The sequence below is a fragment of the Canis aureus genome, chromosome 4, assembly GCF_053574225.1.
Source record: "Canis aureus isolate CA01 chromosome 4, VMU_Caureus_v.1.0, whole genome shotgun sequence".
Lineage (NCBI taxonomy): Eukaryota > Metazoa > Chordata > Mammalia > Carnivora > Canidae > Canis > Canis aureus.
Window position 1 is genome coordinate 40806496 of NC_135614.1, and position 21803 is coordinate 40828298.

General features: G+C 39.5%; 1 long non-coding RNA gene across 7 annotated transcripts in view; it reads right to left on the reverse strand.

Moving 5' to 3' along the window:
* The window catches only part of LOC144312600 (uncharacterized), a 157534-nt gene that overhangs the window by 30770 nt on the left and 104961 nt on the right, over positions 1–21803 (reverse strand). The window lies entirely within an intron of this gene.

The following is a 21803-nucleotide window of genomic DNA, read 5'->3' on the forward strand; positions in this document are numbered from 1 at the left end:
ATTGTTTAAACTGAAATAATAGCAAGGTATTGGCAGGTTTATAACATATGTACAAATGACAACAACAGCATGAAAGTTGGAAAGGAGAAATGGAAATATACTCTGGTTAGATTCCTGTACTATACATGAAGCCATATAATATTGCTTGAAGTTAGACTGTAATAAGATACAAACAAACATTATTGATGGAACTGAAGGGTATTATGCTAAGTGAAATAAGTCAATTGGAGAAAGACTATTATATTTTTTCACTCATATGTGGAATATAAGAAATAGTGAAAGGGACTATAAGAGAAATGAGGGAAACTGAGTGGGAAAAAATGAGAGAGGAAGACAAACCAGGAGAGACTCCTACCTCTGGGAAACAAAGCGTTGCAGAAGGGGCGGGGAGTAGGAGGATGGAGGTCACTGGGTGATGGGCACTAAGGAGGGTACTTGATGGGATAAGCACTGGGTGTTATACTATATGTTGGCAAATTGAATTTATAAATATTTTTTAAAAATAAAATAAAATTTAAAAAATATACAAATACCATTAAGCCTAAAGCAACCACAACAATAAGAACAAAAATAATTATAGCTAATAGTAAACAAAGGAGATAAAATGGGTAATAAAAATACTCAATCCAAAGGAAATCAGAAAAGGAGGAAATGAACAAAGAGTACATAGGAAACCAGAAAACAAACAGTAAGATGGTAGATTTACCCCTAACCATATAAATAATCATATTAAATGGAAACAATAAAAAATATTCCGCATTAAAAAGCAGTTGTCATGATAAAAAAACAAAAAGCAATACAAATATATGTTGTCCAAAAAAAATTCACTTACACTATAAAAATGCAAATAGATTAAAAGTGAATGACTAGAAAACATATCATGCTAAATTTAACATTTTTAAAAAACTGCAGTGGCTATGTTAATATGGGACAAAGTAGATTTCAGAGCAAAGAATAATACCAGGGTAAATAAAGTTTGTTTCAAAATCATAATGTAGTCAATTCATTTTAAAATAACATAATCTTAAACACACAGATTTACCAAGATAGACCATACTCTTGACCATGAACCAAGTCTTAATAAATTTTTAAAAATTCAAGCCATGTAAAGTATGTTCTCTGACAGCAATGGAGTTGATTAAATTAGAAATCTATATCCAAATACTTGTACACCAAATGATACACTTCTAATTAGCCCATGAGTTACATAAATCAAGGAAAATTATAAAGCATTTGAACTGAGAGACAAAAGAATATACAACAATTTGTAAGACTGCCTAAGAAGAAGATGCCTAAGAAGAAATATCTCAAATCAATAACACTAGTTTCCATTTTAAGAAGCTAACAAATAGGGATCCCTGGGTGGCGCAGTGGTTTGGCGCCTGCCTTTGGCCCAGGGCGTGATCCTGGAGACCCGGGATCGAATCCCACGTCGGGCTCCCGGTGCATGGAGCCTGCTTCTCCCTCTGCCTGTGTCTCTGCCTCTCTCTCTCTCTCTCTGTGACTATCATAAATAAATAAAAAAAATTAAAAAAAAAAAAAGAAGCTAACAAATAAAAAAAGAGCAAATGAAATCCAAAGTAAGCAAAATAAATAAAATAATGAAGTAGCTAAGTAAATGAAATAGAAAATGGGAAAAAACAGAATAAAATCAATGAAACTAGCAGATTTCTCTGTTCTTTGAGAAGACAAAAATAAAAATGCAAATCAAGGTAGACTCATCAGAAAAAAAAGAGAGAAAATACAAATTGCCAGTATTAGGAATGAGAGGAGGTGGTATCAGTACAGATTCTACAGATAGTAAAAAAGATTAATAAAAGAATGTTTTGAACAATATCATGTCAATACTTTCCACAATTCAGAAGAAATGAGCAAATTCACTGAAGTATATAAACTACTAAACTTATTTATAGATAGATATCCTATATCTAATAAGAAAAATTGAATTTGTATTTTAAAACTTTCATGCCAGCAAGCTCTAGCCCAGATAGTTTCATAGTGAGTTCTATCTACATTTAAGGAAGAATTCATATCAGTTCTACATAATCTCTTCTAAAAAATTAAACACGAGGAAATACTTCCCAACTCAAATAGGAGGCCACACAGATACCAAATCCAGACAGAGACATTGCAAGAAAAGAAAACTAAGAGACCAGTATCTTTCATGAGTATAAACAAACTAACCCTCAACAAAATATTAAAAAGAATCTGGTGATGAATTATTGAAAACTACATCTGAAACTAATGACCTATTATATGTTGGGTAATTGAATTAAAATTTTTAAAAGAATCCATGTAATTCACCATATTAGCAAAATAAAAATAAAATCCATATAATCACCTCAATAGATACAGAAATAGCATTTAAAAAAAGAACCCAACGGCGCAGCCCAGGTGGCTCAGCGGTTTGGCACCACCTTCGGCCCAGGGTGTGATCCTGGAGACCTGGGATCGAGTCCTACATCAGGCTCCCTGCATGGAGCCTGCTTCTCCCTCTGCCCGTGTCTCTGCCTCTCTCTTTCTCTGTGTCTCTCATGAATAAATAAAATCTTTAAAAAAAAAAAAAAAGAACCCAACCAATATCCAATCTCAGAAAAGCAAAAAGACAAAACAAAAAACAAAAATGAGATTTTTCTCAAACTCTGTAGCTAATATCAAACTGGTAAAAGACCGAATGCATTCCCCTTAAGATCAGGAATAAATCAAGAATGCTCATTCTCATGATTGCTATATAATTTTGTACTAGGGGTTCTATCCAGTGCAATAGGCAAGAAAAAGAAACAGAAGGTGTCCATGTCAGGAAGGAAAAAACTAAACTCTTTATTTGCAAACATGATCATCTATCCAGAGAATACAATGAGATACTAGAACTTATAATTATGTTTAGCAAGGGTGCAGGATTATAAAACCAATATCCCAAAGTTAATTGTATTTGATAAACCAGCCATAAACCATCAGAAATTAAAATTTTAATAATACATTTACAATTGCATATATTATTCAATCTTTTGAGCTGAATCTGACAAGGCATACGTATATAGAAAGTTTAAGATCACTAGTGAGAGAGATATATGTTCATGAATCAGAAGATTCAACATTGTTAAGGTGCCAAATTGTTTTATAGATTCACTGAAATACTAAGTAAAATCCCAGCAATCCTAATAGATATTAACAAGCTAATTCTAATATTTTCTTGTTAATATCTACTAGGATTCCTGGTATTTTACGTAGTATTTCAGTGAATCTATGATGTCAGTGAGGGTGACAGAACATCAGAGACTCCTAACTCTGGGAAACGAACAAGGGGTAGTGGAAAGGGAGGTGGGTGGGGGGTGGGGGGTTGGGGTGACTGGGTGACAGGCACTTGACGGGATGAGCACTGGGTGATATGCTATATGTTGGCAAATTGAACTCCAATAAAATAAATAAATAAAATAAAGGACATTTGAAGAACCCTTAAAAAAAAACAAGCTAATTCTAAATCAATATTTCAATGTGAATGATCTAGAATAGCCAAAACGACTTTCAAAACGAATGTATTTGGAGAACTAATACTGCTTGATTTTAAGTGTAAGACAGTGTAGTATAGCCACAAAAATTGACAGCTTCCTAAAAAACTGAGTGGATACTATTTGTGGGCTATTGATTCATTTCTTCTTTGTAGTAAAAGCGTCCCCACAATTTACTTGAGGAAACCACCATTTCCACATGCAGTTTGGTTAGTCAATCTCACCCTCATTTCCAGCAAATCAATGAGGCCATAATAGGCTATAGTCATTAGCTAAGGAATGGTAACATGACCCAGCCTAGACAAAGACATAAAACACTCTCTGCTGGGATTCCTGGGGGAAAAATATTTTCTCACTACAAAGAAGGATGCTTCTCACAACTTGGATATAACAAGAAAGCACGTAGGCCTCAGAATTCAACTTCCAACCGACAGACAGCTTTAGTTATAGGTTAATGACTGAGGGATGAACAGAGAACTAAATAAACTGGAACACTGGTTTGAAATGCTGGATCAAAGAGTACCCGAAGTAAGACCCACCTCTGGACTGATAAGTAATATGAACTAATATTGTTAGGCCATTTTGAGTTAAAGATTCTATCAATTGTTACTGAAATATTCACAACAAACACACACCCAAGAAAGACATTTTTCTGCTAACAACTTTATAAGTAATCCTATAAGCAATCTTTAATAGTAAGGAACAGTAAAGGCAATCAGAGTCAGGAGATTCAGTGTGGCCACTAATCCTGAGCTCAACAATGATAACAGTAACAGCCACAGCTACAGTTGACTCCTCATTAGCCATGAACCTGTTCTAGTTGCTGTACATACAGCATCGTAATCTTTACAAAGATGATGGAGATTACATATCTTATTTTACTGATGAGGAAAACTAAGGCTCATGGAGATAAAAATAACCTGCTCAAGGTCACAGTTAGTAAGCTAGTTACTTTTTCTTCACAGCACAGATGTGATAGAGTTCATTATTATCACTCTTCCCCACTGAACTGAAAGTGCCATGAAGCGTTCTAGAACTTTTGTCTTTTTCACTGCTGGATCCCCAGTACCCAGAATAGAGGCAGCTGTTATAAGCCTTCAGGAAAGAGTGGCTGAGTATAAAATGAATAAGATTCAAACCCAGGTCTAGCCCAGAGCCAACTCTTTTCCACAGCTCCAGACTGCCTCTCATTATCTCATTTTATGAGTGATCCTCTCACATGCTTAAGAACACCCCTGCCTCCTCTGATCTAGTGGAATGTCTTAAGAAACTGGTCTTGCTTCATTTGCTGTCATGGAATCCCTTGACCACGCTGGATTTCCTCTAAGATCTAAGACTCCTATGATACCTGCTGTTGGTATCATGTGCAAACAAAAGACACCTGCTTGGTGGTAGACACAGAGCCGGACTCTCTATGGACATTACCTCATTCAGTCCCACCCAGCAAGGTGGGGAGCTAAACCCCTGTCTGGCAAATTGGGGCACTGAAGCCCAGAGAGTTTATATGCTTTTAAGGTCACAAAAAGATGGGGAACTGTCTGACTCCAAAGTCTTTTACATATTTTTTTTAAACCACACTATAAACAATTTAATTGTCTCATGAATATCATGTAACCTGGAGCTAGATTTGGAGGTTTAGTCAGAATATGTCAAAAACATTACAAAACAGATATATTTGGTCACTCATCATCATTTCAATATACACTTTTGAGAGCCTACTATGGGCCAGGTACCATGCTATGCAGTGGGGACAGAATGTTAAAAAAAAAATCCCTGTCCCTTCTTTCATGGTTCAGTCTAGTATCAGCTGAGTCTCTCCTATCTTGGGGCTGGGCCTATTGCACACTTGGTGCATTAGATATAGTAGACTACAGTATAGCAATGGACAGAATTTGCATTGCCAGGTTAGGCTAACTGCATTAGAAACAGCAGGGACTAAAATTAATAAAAACAGATTAATCTCTTATTCAAAGTCTGATGGTCATATTATTGGGTGGGTGGCTCTTCTCCAAATGTTCATCCAGGAATCCAGAGGCTCTGCCATACTTTTTTTTTTTTTTAATTTTATTTATGATAGTCACAGAGAGAGAGAGAGAGGCAGAGACACAGGCAGAGGGAGAAGCAGGCTCCATGCACCGGGAGCCCGATGTGGGATTCGATCCTGGGTCTCCAGGATCGCGCCCTGGGCCAAAGGCAGGCGCCAAACTGCTGCGCCACCCAGGGATCCCTCTGCCATACTTTAATACTGTGGCTCTGACATCTTGTGGCTTCAAAGTTGCCCTGTATCAGCTAGCTAGAAAATGGATGGTTCTACATGGGAGATTTTTTATGGTCTAAGCTTGGAGGTAGCATATATCCTTTTCCCCCATAGTCTACTGGACAGAACTGAGCCACAAGACCACAGTAACCGCAAGAAAGCCTGGGAAATGGAGAATAACTCATGTAACTTAATGCCCACTAAGAATCTCTTTCAAAGACTCCAAAAAGTCTGTGGGATCTTTAAAGAATTCCAAAACTCCAAACATTCCAAATTTCTAACCTGGAATATGAAGTATAATCCTTTCTGTGTAGCAATTCAAGGCGGTGAGCACTGGGTGTTATACTATATGTTGGCAAATTGAAATCCAATACAAAAAATATACCTAATTAATTAATATTTTAAAAACAAGGTGGGGATTTCAGTCAGCAACACTTGTATACCATACAGTCATTCAGGGACTCAAGCTGGTGGCAGTTCTGCCCTACTGAAAAGGCTTCAGAAGAGATTTTAAGGGCCAGACCTGCAAATTGTACCCAATACTTCCACCCATATGTCATTGGTTAGAACTCAGTCATATGACCATATATGAAGGGAAGGAAAGGAATGTAGTCTAAATGCCAGGCAAAGGGACAAATGGATTTTTCTAGATTGCTAGAGAATTCTGTTCCACTCAGATGTTTTCATTGGACCTGCCAAATACTACTTACTTCTCATGTCTTCCACTGATACTCCTCCCTGATCTGCTCCTTTGTAGCTTGACATGTGTCCATCTAGCTATGTCTCCAATGTGACATCTCACAGTTTCCTAATTCTGGCCTCTAAGTATAATCCTTCTTTTCAACAAGGAGGTGATTTGAAAAACTATTGAATGTGCCCTCAATAGGAAACCCCATGTTCTGCAATTCATTCATCTGGTGATCATGCACTTAGACTTAATGGTTTCTCCACTAGAGGACAAGGATATGTCAATGTCATTCAGTACTCTACTGCCAGTGCCTAGAATAGCATGCTCGGTACACTGCAGGTTACCCCAAAAATATTTGTTGAATAAATTATGAATTTTACTTCAGTCTTAGAATCTAAATAGGGAATTCATATTTGATGTTGAAAAAAATCTTCCCTTCCTCATTATATATGATCCTACCTCCGCAATCCCTGGGAGGGCATTCCTGACCACAAGCCACATCTTTTCACTAACTCACTCACTCAGTACTCACTTCTTTTCCACCCATAACAAACTTTGAAGAAGTCATATACGTGATAAGGCCTTTTTTTCCTTCTTTTTTGTGCTGCTATGGAATAAACTCTAAGCTGAGCAGAAAAAGATGTGTCTGAATTCCTGCTAAGTCACTTAAGGGCTATGTGGTTTCTATAAATCACCTCAAGGCTCTGAGCTTCAGTTTCCTCTTTGTAAGTAGATAACAATATTCACCCTCTCAACTTCACAGGATTCTTGTAAAAACTTATTTCATTTTCATTCAAAAACTATTTATTAGTAGCCTACTAAATGCCAGAACTTGATTTAAATTCTGGAGATACATCAGTGAATAAAACAAACTTCTCGTGTCTCCATTTATGGTTGGAGGAGGCAGACTGTAAATAAATCAAAAGATGAATACATAATACAACAGGTGGTGGTGAAAGCAATGCAGAAAAATAATCCAGCATAAAAAAGATGAGGGCTCCTTTAATATCTTATATAAGACGGTCCAGAAAGGGATACTTGAGGAGTCAAAAATGACCCTAAGTTTTTGACCTAAGAAGTGATAAAATAGGGCTATTTTCTGAGAAGAGGAAAACTGAAGAAAACACAACATGGAAGCCCTCACTATGTTAAGTCCTCAATCTTGGAAACATTTTTGTGATGTCTATTAGACATCCAAATGGTGATGTATGACATTGAATATATGTATTTGGAGTTCCAGGATGAGGTCCAGGGTAGAGCTATAAATGTGGAAGTTGAAAGTCTATATAAAGCCTTGAGAATGGATAAGATCATGTAAGGAATCGGTAGAGAAGAACTGATTTCTGAGGACTGAGCAAGAGGAACTCCAATATTTAAAAGTTTAGGAAAAGAGAAAGGCATGGCAAAGAAAAACAAAACTAAGAAGCAGTTAATGAATGAGGTAGAAAGAGGAATGAGAGAGAAAACTAAAGAAAGAAGTTCAGGAAGGAGGGGCTAAGATAAATTTCCATTATGATACAGTAAGTAGAATATATCAATAATTAAATATAAATGAAATATTAAGTAGTTCAATTAAAAGTCTATAATTATTAAACTAAATTAAAAATAAAATCCAAAATAAGCTGCTTACTAGAGATATACCTTAAACATAAGACATAGAGTAATTAAAAATTAGAGATGATAAAAAATAAACCATGTAAACAATATCCAAAAGACAGCTAGAATAGCTACACTGAGAGCAAAGCAGATCAAGGCAAAAGCTAATTGGGATATAGATACAAATTTCATAATGATAAAAGGGTTAATTCTCCAAGAATGTATTAAATTCTCAATTTATATGTACATAAAAATTATAGCTTCAAAATATATAAAGAAAAATTGACAGAATGATAAATATAGCAAATTCATCCTCATAATGGAAAACTTTAACACACTTCTCTCAATAAAAAGGACAGAAAGGAGAAAAAATCAGCAAGGATATATAAGATATAAACAACACAATTAACAAACTGGATATACTGGCATGCACAGAACATTGTGCAGAAAAGAATGAATATTTTTTCAAGTGAACATGGAATATTTAATGCTGGCCATAAAAGAAGTTTTGACAAGTTTCAAAGGATTGAAATCACTCAGAATATGTTCTCTGACCACAAAAGAATTAAGTTGGAAATAAATTTTTGAAATAAGTAAAAATTCCTCAAATTCTTGGGAATTTAACAATATATTTTTAAATAGGTCAAAGGAAGAAATTTCAATGGAAATTGGAAATCATGAAAATACAACATATCAAAACAGGGATTGTGGCTAAACCTCTGCTAAGAGAAAACTTATAGTCTTAAATGCATATATTTAAAAAGAAGAATAGAAATCAAAAATATGGTTATTTACCTCAAAAATAAGAAAAATAGCAGGGATGCCTGGGTAGCTCAGCAGTTGATCATCTGGCTTTGGCTCAGGGCATAATACCAGGGTCTGGGGAGTGAGTCCTGCATCAGACTCCCTGTGTGGAGCCTGCTTCTCCCTCTGCCTATGTCTCTGCCTCTCTCTCTCTCTCTCTCTCTCTCTCTCTCTCTCTGTGTGTGTCTCTCATGAATAAATAAAATATTTTTTTAAAAAATAGCAAATTGAAAAAAAATAGCAAATTGAACCTAAAGAAACTAGAAGGGAAGAAATAATAAAAACTATGAGCAGAAATTAATGAAATATAAAACAAACATTCCAGAGAGAAAATCGGCATGCCTAAAAGTTGACATTTGTAAAAGGATAATAAAAATGTTAGGTTTCTAAGAAGTCTGATAGGAAAATAATAAAGAAGATACAAGTTGCCAGTTGAATTAAGACCAGGACATCAGTTAATATTCTACAGATACTTAAAATATAATTACAATATATTATTAATAATTTAATATTAATAAATTTTAGCTAAAATGGAAAATTCCTAGAAAAACAAAACAAAAACTGACATAAGAGGAAATAAAAAAATTAAAATAGTCCTATACCTATTAGTGTTGAAGCTATAGTTAAAAATATCTATGCAAAGAAATCTCCAGGCATAAATGGTTTTTCTCTAAGTAAATTCCTCCAAATATTTATGGAAGAAACGACACCAATCATATATAAACAGTTGAATAGACTAGAAAAAAAGAAAATGCTTCTTATTTGTTTAATGAAGCCATTATACCTTGATACCAAAAACTGACCAGAACATGGAAAAATTTTATCAATGACATATATATGTGTACATGTGCATATGTATACATACACAATGGAACATTATTCAGCGATTAAAGAAGAAAATCATGCCATTTGTGCAAACACACATGGACCTAGAGGGTATTATGCTAAGTGAAATAAGTCAGACAAAGACAAATACTGCATGATCTCACTTGTACATGGGACCTAAAAATTAAAAAAAAAAAGAATTCATAGAATGATAAAGAAAACAACTTGGTGGTTGCCAGAGATGGGGAGTGGTGATGGACAAAATGGGTGAAAGTGGTCAAAAGGTAGAAACTTCCAGTTATAAATAAGTCCTGGGAATGTAATATAAAGAAAGCATGGAGATTATAGTTAGTAATATTCTATATTTGAAAATTGCTAAAAGAGTAAATCTTAAACGTTCTCATTATAAGAAAAAAAGACAGTATTAGATCAAGGATATAAAAATAAACTCATGAAATACAAGAGGCCAGAAAAAGACCCACATTATACAGTCACATAACTTATGATGAAGGTGACACTGGAACACAGTGTACTGATAAATGGTACTTATGATACTTGGTCAATTAGAAAAATGAATTTTGATCACTACTGTACACTACACAATTCCATACAAAGTAAAATGATAAATCTTCTAAAAGAAAATATAGAAGATCTTCACAACCTTGGAGTGCTCAAAGATTACTCAAATGAGAAAAAAAAGAAAATCAACAAAAAGTATTTGCCACACATGAAATGATTAATAAATTTTATCTTTTAAAATTAATAGACCTATTAATTTGATCAAAAATACCATTCAGGGACGCCTGGGTAGCTCACTGGTTGAGTGTCTGCCTTCAGTTCAGGGTGTGATCTGGGGTTTCGAGATCAAGTCCCACATCGGGCTCCCTGCAGGGAGCCTGCTTCTCCCTCTGCCTGTGTCTCTGCTTCTCTTTCTGTATCTCTCATGAATAAATAAATAAAATCTTAGAAAAAAATACCATTCAGAGACTGAAAATTCAAACCACAGACTAAGAAAAGATATTTGTAATACATATTAGCTGAAGGACTCACATATAGAATATATAATAATTCCCCATAGGTGAATAAGAAAAATCCCAATGAACCAATAAAAAAATTAACAAAAGACTTGAATAAGTACTTATTAAAAGAGAATATCCAAATGGCCAACATGAAAAGGTGCTCTATCTCATTGGTTATCACAGGGATGCAAATTAAAACCACAGCAAAAATACCGGCACCAATACACACTCATCAGAGTGGCTATAATAAAAAATCATGAAAATACCTAGTAATGGGGATATGGTGTAACTGGAACTGCAGTGGGCATATTACTGACACAACCACTGTTGATAACCAATAAAGCTAAACATATACATAGATATATATATATATATAGAGAGAGAGAGAGAGATACATAGATACATAGATATATGTTGTGATATACTCAAATTTTTCAATAATATAAAGGAATAAGAATGTACACATCACAGCTTCACACATCATCATCAGTGGATTTCACTAACTAATGTTGAGCCAAAAATATCAGACACAGAAGTGCACATATTATATGTCCTATTTATATAAAGTTCAAAAACAGAACTAATTTTTGGTGGTAAAATTCAGGGGAGTGCTAGCTCTTATGAGGGTAGTGACTGGGAATCCAGAGCATAAGGGGTGTTAGGGGTATCCTAATGTTCTTTGATCTGACTTTCAGTTATGGGGTGAACTTAAGTGTGTGAAAATTCACTGAAGCATATCTGGAAGCATAGCATGCATATATATACTAGCATAAAAAGTTTACTAAAAACCAAAAGAGAGACAGATTAACTATGTCTTGTGCTGATGCTCATGACCTTAGTATCCTAAGGCCTTTGGTTTTGAACCTAAGTAACTGCTCACTCATTCATTCATTTGGTCAACCTGCAGGGGTGAACCAGTCAGGAACACCCCTAACCTTGTAGAGCTTCTATTATAGTGGAAGGAGGTTGACAGTGGACCACGATAGACAATGTCAACAGGCTCCCTTGTCCTTCAGAAGCTGGAGGACTTGGACAATGGAAGAACTAGCAGAAGAGCCAGAATTAGGGAAAAAAGGGATGTCAGCATATTCACTCCCCAGCTCCTTCCCTAAGAGGGTGCCACAGGCCGACTGTACCCTGAACAAAGGCCCTGGGCTCCTGCCAGGCAGCCCTCTCTGTGTACTGTTGACTGCCCCTCCACTGGGTGGTGTCAGCTCCCAGCTGAGGCCAGCACCGGGATCCTACAGCATCCCTACTGTTTCCCAAAATTCTGCCCCCACCTTTAAAAATTGCCCCTTATTAAAATTCCTCAGGTGACCCATTTTGACTGCTTCCTATGTCCTGTCAGGACCCAGATGAGTTTCAGCCAAGCAGAAGGGAGATGAAGGAAAATAAAGCAAAGTGATATGATGGGAAGCAGCTGGTGGGAGGGAGTTACTTCAGATAGGGTGGTCAGGGAAGGCTTTGCTGGGAATACAATCATTTCTGTGGGGAGTGGAAGGATAAAGAGGAGCGAGTCACAAGAAGAGCCAATTAAATATCTTTATCTGTTCTTTGAGGTCTTGATCATACCCCAGAGTCAAGCAGTTTCCTTCTCAGAGGCTTGAATGTACATGCCCTATAATCCTTCAGGAAGGGATAATTAAGTAGCAATTCCTAAACTACTTTGACCCAGAACCTTTTTCTCTAGAGCAGTGCTGTCCAATCGAAACCTGATGCCAGCCACACGTGTAATTGTAAATCTTTAAGACACATTAAAAAAAAATAAAAACAAGTGAAATTAATTTTGAAAATACATCTTATTTAATACAGTACACCTAAGTATTATCAATTCAACACATAATCCATATAAAATTATCAATGAGATAGTTTTCCATTCTTTTTTGAAGACTAATACTAAGACTTTAAAATCTGGTGAGTTTTGTCTGCCACATGTCAGGTGCTCGATAGCCACATATAACTACCATATTGGACAGTGTAGCCCTAGTGACTTGTGTGGGTCTTCTGTTCTGCAGGGAACTCTTCAGGAAACCCTGCCCTAGAAAGAGACCCATGGCTAAAATCTTACCACCAGGGTCAAGCGATAAAATATAGTGAGAGTCTCTATAACAAATTATAAAAGCTAACACCCCAGAAAATTGGTGAGGCACTTTGGAAAACATCTATGGAATGAATTCCATAATAATTCTATGGAAGAATTATTAAAAAGTAAAGGGACATGGGGTCAAATCTTTCTTTTTGTACAGTGCTGTTAGGGTTATCTTTTGCTATGTAACAAATCATCCACAAACTTGGTTGCTTAAGACACCATTTCTTTGCTTGGGCAGGGTTTGGTGGGGACACTTCACCTCAGCTACGTGTGGCTGGGGCCAAAAGATGCATCTTCCAGGTGATTCACCCAAATGGCTGGCAAGACAGTGCTGGATGTTGGCCAGGAGCTCAGTGAGGCTACAAACAAGTAGAGACGGAGTGTGGGCCTCTCCAAGTGGGTCCATGGGCTGCCTCCCAGCATGGTGGCAGGGTACCAGCAGGGAGAAAGCAGAAACCACCCAGCTTGTCAAGGCTAGGCTTTGCACTGGCACAGCATCATTTCTGCCCTCATTTGAGGAGATGAAGAAATAGATCCCACCCTTGGGTGTGGGGAGAAACAAAGCACTCGTGACTATCTGATCCACCATAGATGCTGTAGTACTTTCAAATCTGTATTTGCTCTTCCCAGTAACGTTTTTTCAGTTTTAATCATTTGTTTTTTAAATAAGCTTGAAATAGGGGCACCTGAGTGGCACAGGTCAGTCTGGTAAGCATCTGCCTTGGGATCAGGTCGTGATCTCAGAGTCCTGGGATGGAGCCCCACATCCAGTCGGGCTTCCTATTCAGCTTCCTGATCTGCTTCTCCTTCACCCTCTGCCACTCTCTTGCTTGTGCTCACTTTCTCTCTCTCTCTCTCAAATAAAGTCTTTAGAATTAAATAAATAAATGTGACAAAATCTTAACAATTTACATGTGTGGAACACAAATGTTTGTAATATCTCTGTATGTTTTCTATTTTAATTTTTTAAAATTAATAGGCTTCAGTTTTTAGAATGGTTTTAGATTTACTGAAAAATTACAAAGATATTATAATTTATATTCCATATAGTCCTCCTCCCCACACACAGTTCCCCCATTATTAGCATCTTGCATTGATATGGTATCTTGTCAAATTAATGTTTTTTTTTAAAAGATTTTATTTATTTTTATTTTTGAGAGGGAGAGAGAGCCCACACCAGCAGAGGAGAGGGAGAAGCAAACACCCCCCTCCCCTACTGAGCAGAGCCCAAGGCAGGGCTCAACCTGAGCCGAAGGCAAATGTTTAACTGACTGAGCTACCCAAGTGCCCCTATTTGTCACAATTAATGAACCAATATTGATAATTACTTAATTTAATAATTTATTCAGATTTCCTTGGGTTTTTTGTTTTTTAGAGAGAGGTAGGGGGGCAGAAGGAGATAGAGAGGATCTTAAACACCCCCCAATGTAGGGCTCCATCTCAAGACTCTGAGATCGTGACCTGAGCCAAAAATCAAGAATCTGATGCTTAACCAACTGAGCCACCCAGGTGCCCCAGTTTCCTTGGTTTTAAACTAAAGCCCTTCCACTCCAGGATCCCATCTGGAATGTCACATTAGCAGTCACATCTCCTCTTGGCTGTGACAGCTTCTCAGACTTTCCTTGCTCTTTATGGCCTTGACAGTTTTGAAGAGCACCAATCAAGGTACCGTGCAGGATGTCCAACTATTGGTATCTGTCTAGTGTTGTTCTCATGATTACATTGAGGTTACAGGTCTGGGAGAGAAAGATCACAGAGGTGAAGTGCTATTTTCATTTCAACATATCAAGGGTACATGCTATCAAAATGATTTATGATTGTTGATGTTGAACTTGCTCTCTTGGCAAAGGAGATGTTTTTCAGGTCTCTCCACTGGGAAGTTCCTCTTTTTTCTCCTTTGGCTCAGTGTCTTCTTTGGAAGGAAATGCTACATAGATCCCATACTTGAGGAGTGGGGAGTTATGTTCGCCTCCTTTAAGATGAAGGATATATATGTTATCTGGAATTTATCTGCACAGGTGAGTTGTTTCTTCTACCTCATTTATCAGCTTATCAATCATTTATTTATATTGGTATAGACTCATGAATATACTTATTTTATACTTTGGGTAATAAAGCAACACTCTTTCTTGCTCAATTTGTTCCAGCTTTGGCCACTAGGGATGCTTTTATTTACTTAGCAACATTTTGCTTGGATACTATCGCTGCCATGAGAAAGATAAGAAAAAGGCAGTCCATTCAAATGATCAGACAAGCCCAGGATGTGACAGCCCACCTCTGACTTCCGAACCTCCACTGCACACACTAACCCCACCTTGGGCCCTTTGCTGCTGCCCAAGACAGGCTGAGATCACAAGGCAGCTCCTTCAAGAAAGTCAAAGATGTCACCGCTGGTGGTAGGAGGTCCTTATATGTGTGGCTGCTCCATATTCTGAAATTTCATAGCCAAGGAAAGAAAGGGTAATTATATATCTCAGTGGAGAAACAAGAAATATGTGACCAGCACTGGGTCATCATGAAGTGGTTTCAAGTCTATAAATAGTGTTACCCTAGTCCTCAACCATCTCAGAAGCAAATTAAAGCTTGTCTCGGTGCTGGGCATGAACTCACTGCCCTCACTCACTCCACCCCTGGTGTTCATGGGGCCTCAGTGAAACTTCCATGGATGACCGACAGATCAAGATCAAGGCACACTCATCCTCCCTCATGTACAGGAGGTGAGTGTGCAGTTTTCCTCTCATGACACACAGTTGTTCTGGAATCTGGAATCTCACAAACAACCTTCACAATGGCTACAGACTCCAAAGAACCTGTGTCCTGGCCATGGGCTGCCCAGATACTTCTCTTTTAATTCAGCAGGTAACAATCTTGAGAAATACACTGGCTCTACAGTACAAAAAGTAAGTACAAAAAAAATCACTCCAAAGAAGGTTCTCTTTTTTTTTATATTTATAAATTCACTTTTTATTGGTGTTCAATTTGCCAACATATAGAATAACACCCAGTGCTACCCATCAAGTGCCCCCATCAGTGTCCATCACCCAGTCACCACCCACCCACCACCCACCTCCCTTTCTACCACCCCTAGTTCGTTTCCCAGAGTTATGAGTCTCTCATGATCGGTCTCCCTTTCTGATATTTCCCACTCATTTTTTCTCCTTTCCCCTTTATTTCCTTTCACAATTTTTTATATTCCCCAAGTGAATGAGACCACATAATGTTTGTCAAGAAGGTTCTCTTTTAAGAAACTTTTATACATGAGCAAATCCTTCAATATTGTGTCCATGACATGTGGCTTTGTTTGGTGGGGCAGGGTAGGTATGGGGTGGGGGAAGCTACTTTGCCCTTGATCTCAAAACATGCTCAGGAAGTCATTACAACATGAGGCTCATTTCAATACTCCAGTTCCCACTGACAGAGGGCAAATTCTGTGTGAACTGTAACAACTGAAGCCTCGCTTAACACACCAAATTCTTTCATTTTATTTTTAAGTCCAAAAACTCTCTTTGCAAGTATTTTTAAAACAAAGTTTCATGATAAGGTATTTCAAACATTTAAGCAAGTCTTAAAGATATTAGCGCATATTGTAACCTCTAATTTTGTCAAGTCTTAACATGATGCCATATTTACCACACATCTTCAAAAAAAAAAAAAAAGAGAAAGAAAATATTGTAGAAGCCCTGGTAGCCTCTGTGCATGTGCTCACCCCTTGTCCCACTGCCCCCTCACCTTTCCCTAGCTAACAGGTATTCTTGGCTCATACCACTGCCCTACCTTCCACTCAGCTGTGCTGGAGGGCAGCGGGAGACCCACCTCTCAGAGCTGCCCGGCCAGAGAACAGGCCTGCTGAGCACAGCTGTTAGGAAGAGGAGTGGGGTGTGGAGGAGAGAAAGGATGAAAAAATATGGTGTAGGGCTTGAAATGCATTTCAACCTTTCAAAGACAAAATATGCTGCAACAGATAACATCAACTGTTTTGTCCAAACTCTCTTTTGTTGTTGTTAAGTCCCTGTGCTCAGGATGAAACCTCCAACATTAAAGAAATCCCATGTTGTTCGTTCTTTTAAGGAACTGGGGGGGACAGGAAGCAGGAGGCCTCAGGGCTGGAGAAACAGATGGGCACAGCACTGGGAAAAGGTGGGTGAGGCCAATACTGATTTGGCTGCAGGGCATTGTTAAGGTCCAATGATATAGTGTTATCGGACTTGTAAAAAATATTTGATAAGCTAGGGAATATTTTGGCAGGCTAGTGGGTTCTAAAAATCTATTTCTACAAGATTTCTGCTGATTGAATTATGCTATTTGGACGGGTTCTTTCAGGGACATCACCGAATCAAGCCATAAACAAACAAACATTAAGACAGTGGAGAGGACCCAAAAGCACATTCATTTGCTAAATTTCCAAACTAAATTTTTTATTAAACCCAATCAGGGGATCCCTGGGTGGCTCAGTGGTTTGGCATCTGCCTTTGGCCCAGGGCGCCATCCTGGAGTCCCAGGATCGAGTCCGCTTCGGGCTCCGAACATGGAGCCTGCTTCTCCCTCCTCCTGTGTCTCTGCCTCTCTCTCTCTCTCTCTGTGTGTCTATCATAAATAAATAAGTCTTTAAAAATAAATAAATAAACAAACAAATAAATAAACCCAATCAAAGCATTTTCAAAATATCACTTGCCAGACTGGTTCAAACTGGAAGCACATATCTGTTTCCAACTCTACAGGTCCAGACTCAAGTCCAGTCTCAGGTGCACTCACTTAAACGGGAAGGAAACTCTCAAGGGCATGCTTTGGGCTACAGGCATTATCATGGATCTTTCCCTTTCTATGACTTATTTCATCTTCACAAAACCCTCTGAAGGATGACATTAATCCCATCTGATACAAGAGGACGTCGGAACTCAGAGAGGTTAAGGAACCTGCACAGGGTAATACAGCTATCAAGCAATTTATATGGACAAGCCTTGGATTAAACATAACCACATGTGAGCTCCTATTTTTCCATGGTGGTCTCACTTTTATAAGTGTGTCAGTTGGGCTGTTTCAGATTGCAGAGGGCAGAGAAATGCTCACGTTCTCTCTGGACTTGGGAAAGAATTGTAAGAATCCAGAGGAAGTGAAGACGTCCAGAAAGCAAATACAACACAGTAACCAGACTCCAGCTTCTTGTGGAGTGTAACAATGACCTGTCCTTTCAGAGGGGGCAGTGTGGCTCCTGACTCTAATGATACTGCCCCTCTCAACACAGCCTTCCTCTTTCGCTCCTTCTCTCTCCCTCTGTCTCCTGCTCTACTTGCCTCTGCTTTCCACCTCATGGTTCCAACTCTCTATTGCCACCATGGCCCTACATGGTTGGTATACGTGTTTCATTTTTTCAAAGGACAGGTTGGTAGAAGGCCTTCCAATCTAATCTAGGGTAGCCAGGAACCACATGAGAGGCCACTGTCATGTGTCCAGCCAATCCTTGGTCCAATCATGTGTGACCAGGGTAGTGAAGTCACATGACACAGACATGGTTAATTACACAGATGATACCATTTTCTTCAGAAAGGAGGAGTGGCTGTGGCAGGCCTTTGGTGTCTCCAAGGCTTCCATATTAGCATCCTGTGGCTGCCATTGCAAAGGATCACAAATTGGATGGCTTCAATACAACAGACATTTATTCTCCCACGCAATACAGGGGAGGCTGGGAGTCTGAGATAAAGGTGTCATCAGGACTGTGCTTCCCACAAAGACACCAGAGGAGATTCCTTTCTTGCCTTTTCCAGCTTCTGATGGCCCCAGGCATCCCTCCCACCTCTTCCTCTGTCTTCACATGGTCTTCTTCTCCCCATGTTTCTCTATGTCCTTTCCTCTTATTATAAGGATTATAATTATAAGTCATTGGATTCAAGGCCCACCCTAAATCTGGGATAATTTCATCTCAAGATCCTCAACTAATTACATCTGCAAAGACCTAATTTCCTGATAAAGTCACCTTCTGGATTTCCAGGCAGATATAATATTGGGGGGTACACTATTTAAACCATTACAGCTTCTCTTCAGTACATTGTAGTATCACACAACACCCCTAAAGTGTACCATGGGCTCTGAGATAGCAGGTCATGCCTTTGTTACTTATTTTGGATGTGCCCTAGCATGTGCCATGTACTAACTGACTGCCTACTGACTTACCCAGAATATACTTGAAAAAAATTCTGAAAAATCAACATTTTACTCAAGTCCCTCCCTGTTGCATGTTGCTGTGCACATCTGTGGCATCCTGCATTCATCGTGGCTGCCTTGTGGCACATTTCTGAGCCACCTATACCACAGGGCACCATTCACAGCAATGTGGATCTGCAACTTTGCCTGTCTTCTGAGTAGAGATCTGACGCCCTAGCTTCTCCACCCTGGAGTAGACCTAGTCCAATCTCTGCAGATCTAGCCCTGCCTTTTAGTGTGTTCTGGCCCAAGAGCCAACAGGGTCCAAAGTCCATGCCGAGGCTCTCTTCGTGTTCCTTCTCAGTCGCATGAGGGTGAAGATGAGTCCTGTTCCAGTTTGGCCTTGTTCACTAAATGTTCTCTGGTGGGAAAACAAACCAAACCAAACCCCAGAACTCTGGTTTGGTTCTTAGTGATATAAAAACTATTTGGATTTGGTTCGAGGTTGAGCAAACTGGTGCAGTTTGTTCTGGTTTTTGGTTCATAGTTCAAGCCAAGTCGCTGATCCAGACAAAAAGAATGTCCCTGGAATGCCTCTTTCAACTAGAGCTCAACAGCTGAAAGGGCTGGGTGTCCAGACAGAGGCCGCCTGCTCAGCAGACACTCAGGGACTTCTCTGCTCCAAACACGGGCCTCTGAGGTCCTGGGGACGGGGCCTGACAGCACATCTGGCCCAGGTCTCCAGGGCCCAGCCTGGAAGGTCACACTACCTTCCACAGGCTGGGAGCAGAATGCCATCACCCCAAGGCCCAGGCAGCTGAGAGTGCTTTCAACCAGAAGGACTGGGGACAGAGCAGGGGCAGCCTGGTGGTGGGGGTCGCTCTGTAAATCTGTTATGGTTTCCACATAAGCACAGCTCTGGTGATCTCAGTCAAGGAGGGGAGGGGAGCATCAGAGAATCCAAATATGGCTCTGGGGGCGGGGGGAAGAGGGAGTGGTAGGTACTGGAGGAGCCAACCAGAGGCACTCAAATTTGAGCTGTTTTTAGCCTGGTACTCCTTATCTGAGGCCTGCAGGTCTGAGAGGCTCACAAAGGAATAGGGCTGCCTGCCTTTGGCAGGCGGAATTCAGAGCACAGTTTCAAGGGGGCTACCCTGCAGTTTCCATCTACAGCCAGGAAGCTGAGCAGAGCCAAGGGCAAGGCATGAGGAGTGCTCATCCTCGGGGAGCAACTGCATGGGACAGAGCAGCTGGGGGCACTGGGGACACCTGGCAGTGAATCATCGATCAAGAATTTTGAAAGGAAAGCACATATTTCCAACTCTAGTCTCCCTCCCACGCTGACCACACATCAAAGGGGTCCCCGGATGCAAGGAACTAGTCAGCTGGGTTGATCGGCCCTGCATGCGAAGCCCAAGGGCTGGGACCAAGAGGCACGTCCCTGAGGGACTGCCCCAATTCTGCAATGTGGAAGAGACACACCTCTGGCCACCGCGCAGGGAGTTGACAGACACTGTCAAGGGAAACAGAAGGAAAGTTCTGAGAAGATCTCTAGTTCCAAACGCCTCAGTTTCTCAGGATTATTTTTCCTATCCTTACCCTTTAAACAATCAACCAAAGGGCAACCTTATCAAAAGCCCGTCGGGTGTTCCCCGACTTAGCTCGAAACCATTTTCACTCTTTCCTGGCTACATGGACAGCAAACGCCGCCTGAGACACAATCCAGAAATATTTCCTAGTGCTGGCTGCCCTGACAGGATTAGACCACTAGCACATGTGATTTCAGCTGGGTGTGCTTTGTGTTAAACTATGCTTGCTCCGTGCTGGATTCAATTATAGGTTTCCCTACACTTACATCTTCATTAGTTCTACATTGTCGAGTAGACGGAATGTGCTGTCAGCTTTAAAAAAAAAAAAAAAAAAGTGTTATTTTTTTTTTCAGGGATTCAACACTGTCCGGTCCTATTAAAAAAAGAAAGGAAAAGAAAATCTTGGCTCAAGCATACATTGCTAATGGGCATGGAATTGATTCACGAGTCTCCAACTATAGTTGTATAAAAGTAATTACTGCAACCTCGAGTAATTGCTTCCATATTCAATATTCACAGAAGGCTGCACATGTTTTACATATATATATATACACATATATATGTGTGTGTATATATATATATATTGAATTGGGAAAAAATAAAATATAAATTAAAAAAAAAGATCAGAGAACATTTAAACCACTCACATACATGCCCCTAAAAAAAAAATCTTTAGCTGCGATAAAATTCCTGACAGAAACAAACAAAGCAGAGCCAGCAGAGCAGAGCCCTGAAGACCCCAGCCCCCCAAAGCTGGAGAGCAGGTAGTCTGGGCATGGGGAGTCATGAGGGGCAAGGTCTATGGAAGCCTTGAAGGCCCATTCCACAGCCAGCAACCATCAGCATCCAGCGGCCGCCTCCTGCTTAGCCACACAGCCTACCCCAAAGCCCTGGTGAGGCCTTTGCCTGCCCCCACCCCGCATCCTAGTCTATGGAGCTTTATGTCTTACGTGTGGCTCTGGGAACCACAGTCCCCACTATGGCCCCCAAGTGGGTCCCACAGAGCTGGATTGGTATTGGCATAACAGAGCACCACCTGGGGTAGGACAGAGCATTCCTATACAGCTCCAGAAACCACTTCAGGGAGGAAAAGGATCCATGAGCAAAGTCTGCAGACCTGAAGGAACCTTTCTGAGCAAAGAGAGAAACATTCACAGATGGAACCTCAGGAAGGGAGTTAAAGGCAGGCCTTCCTGGTGATGTGGGGATGATGCAATTGATTTCGTGGATCTAAACAGAAGACTTGACATTGCTCTCTGTTACATTTCATGCTTGGTTGGAGATTTCTT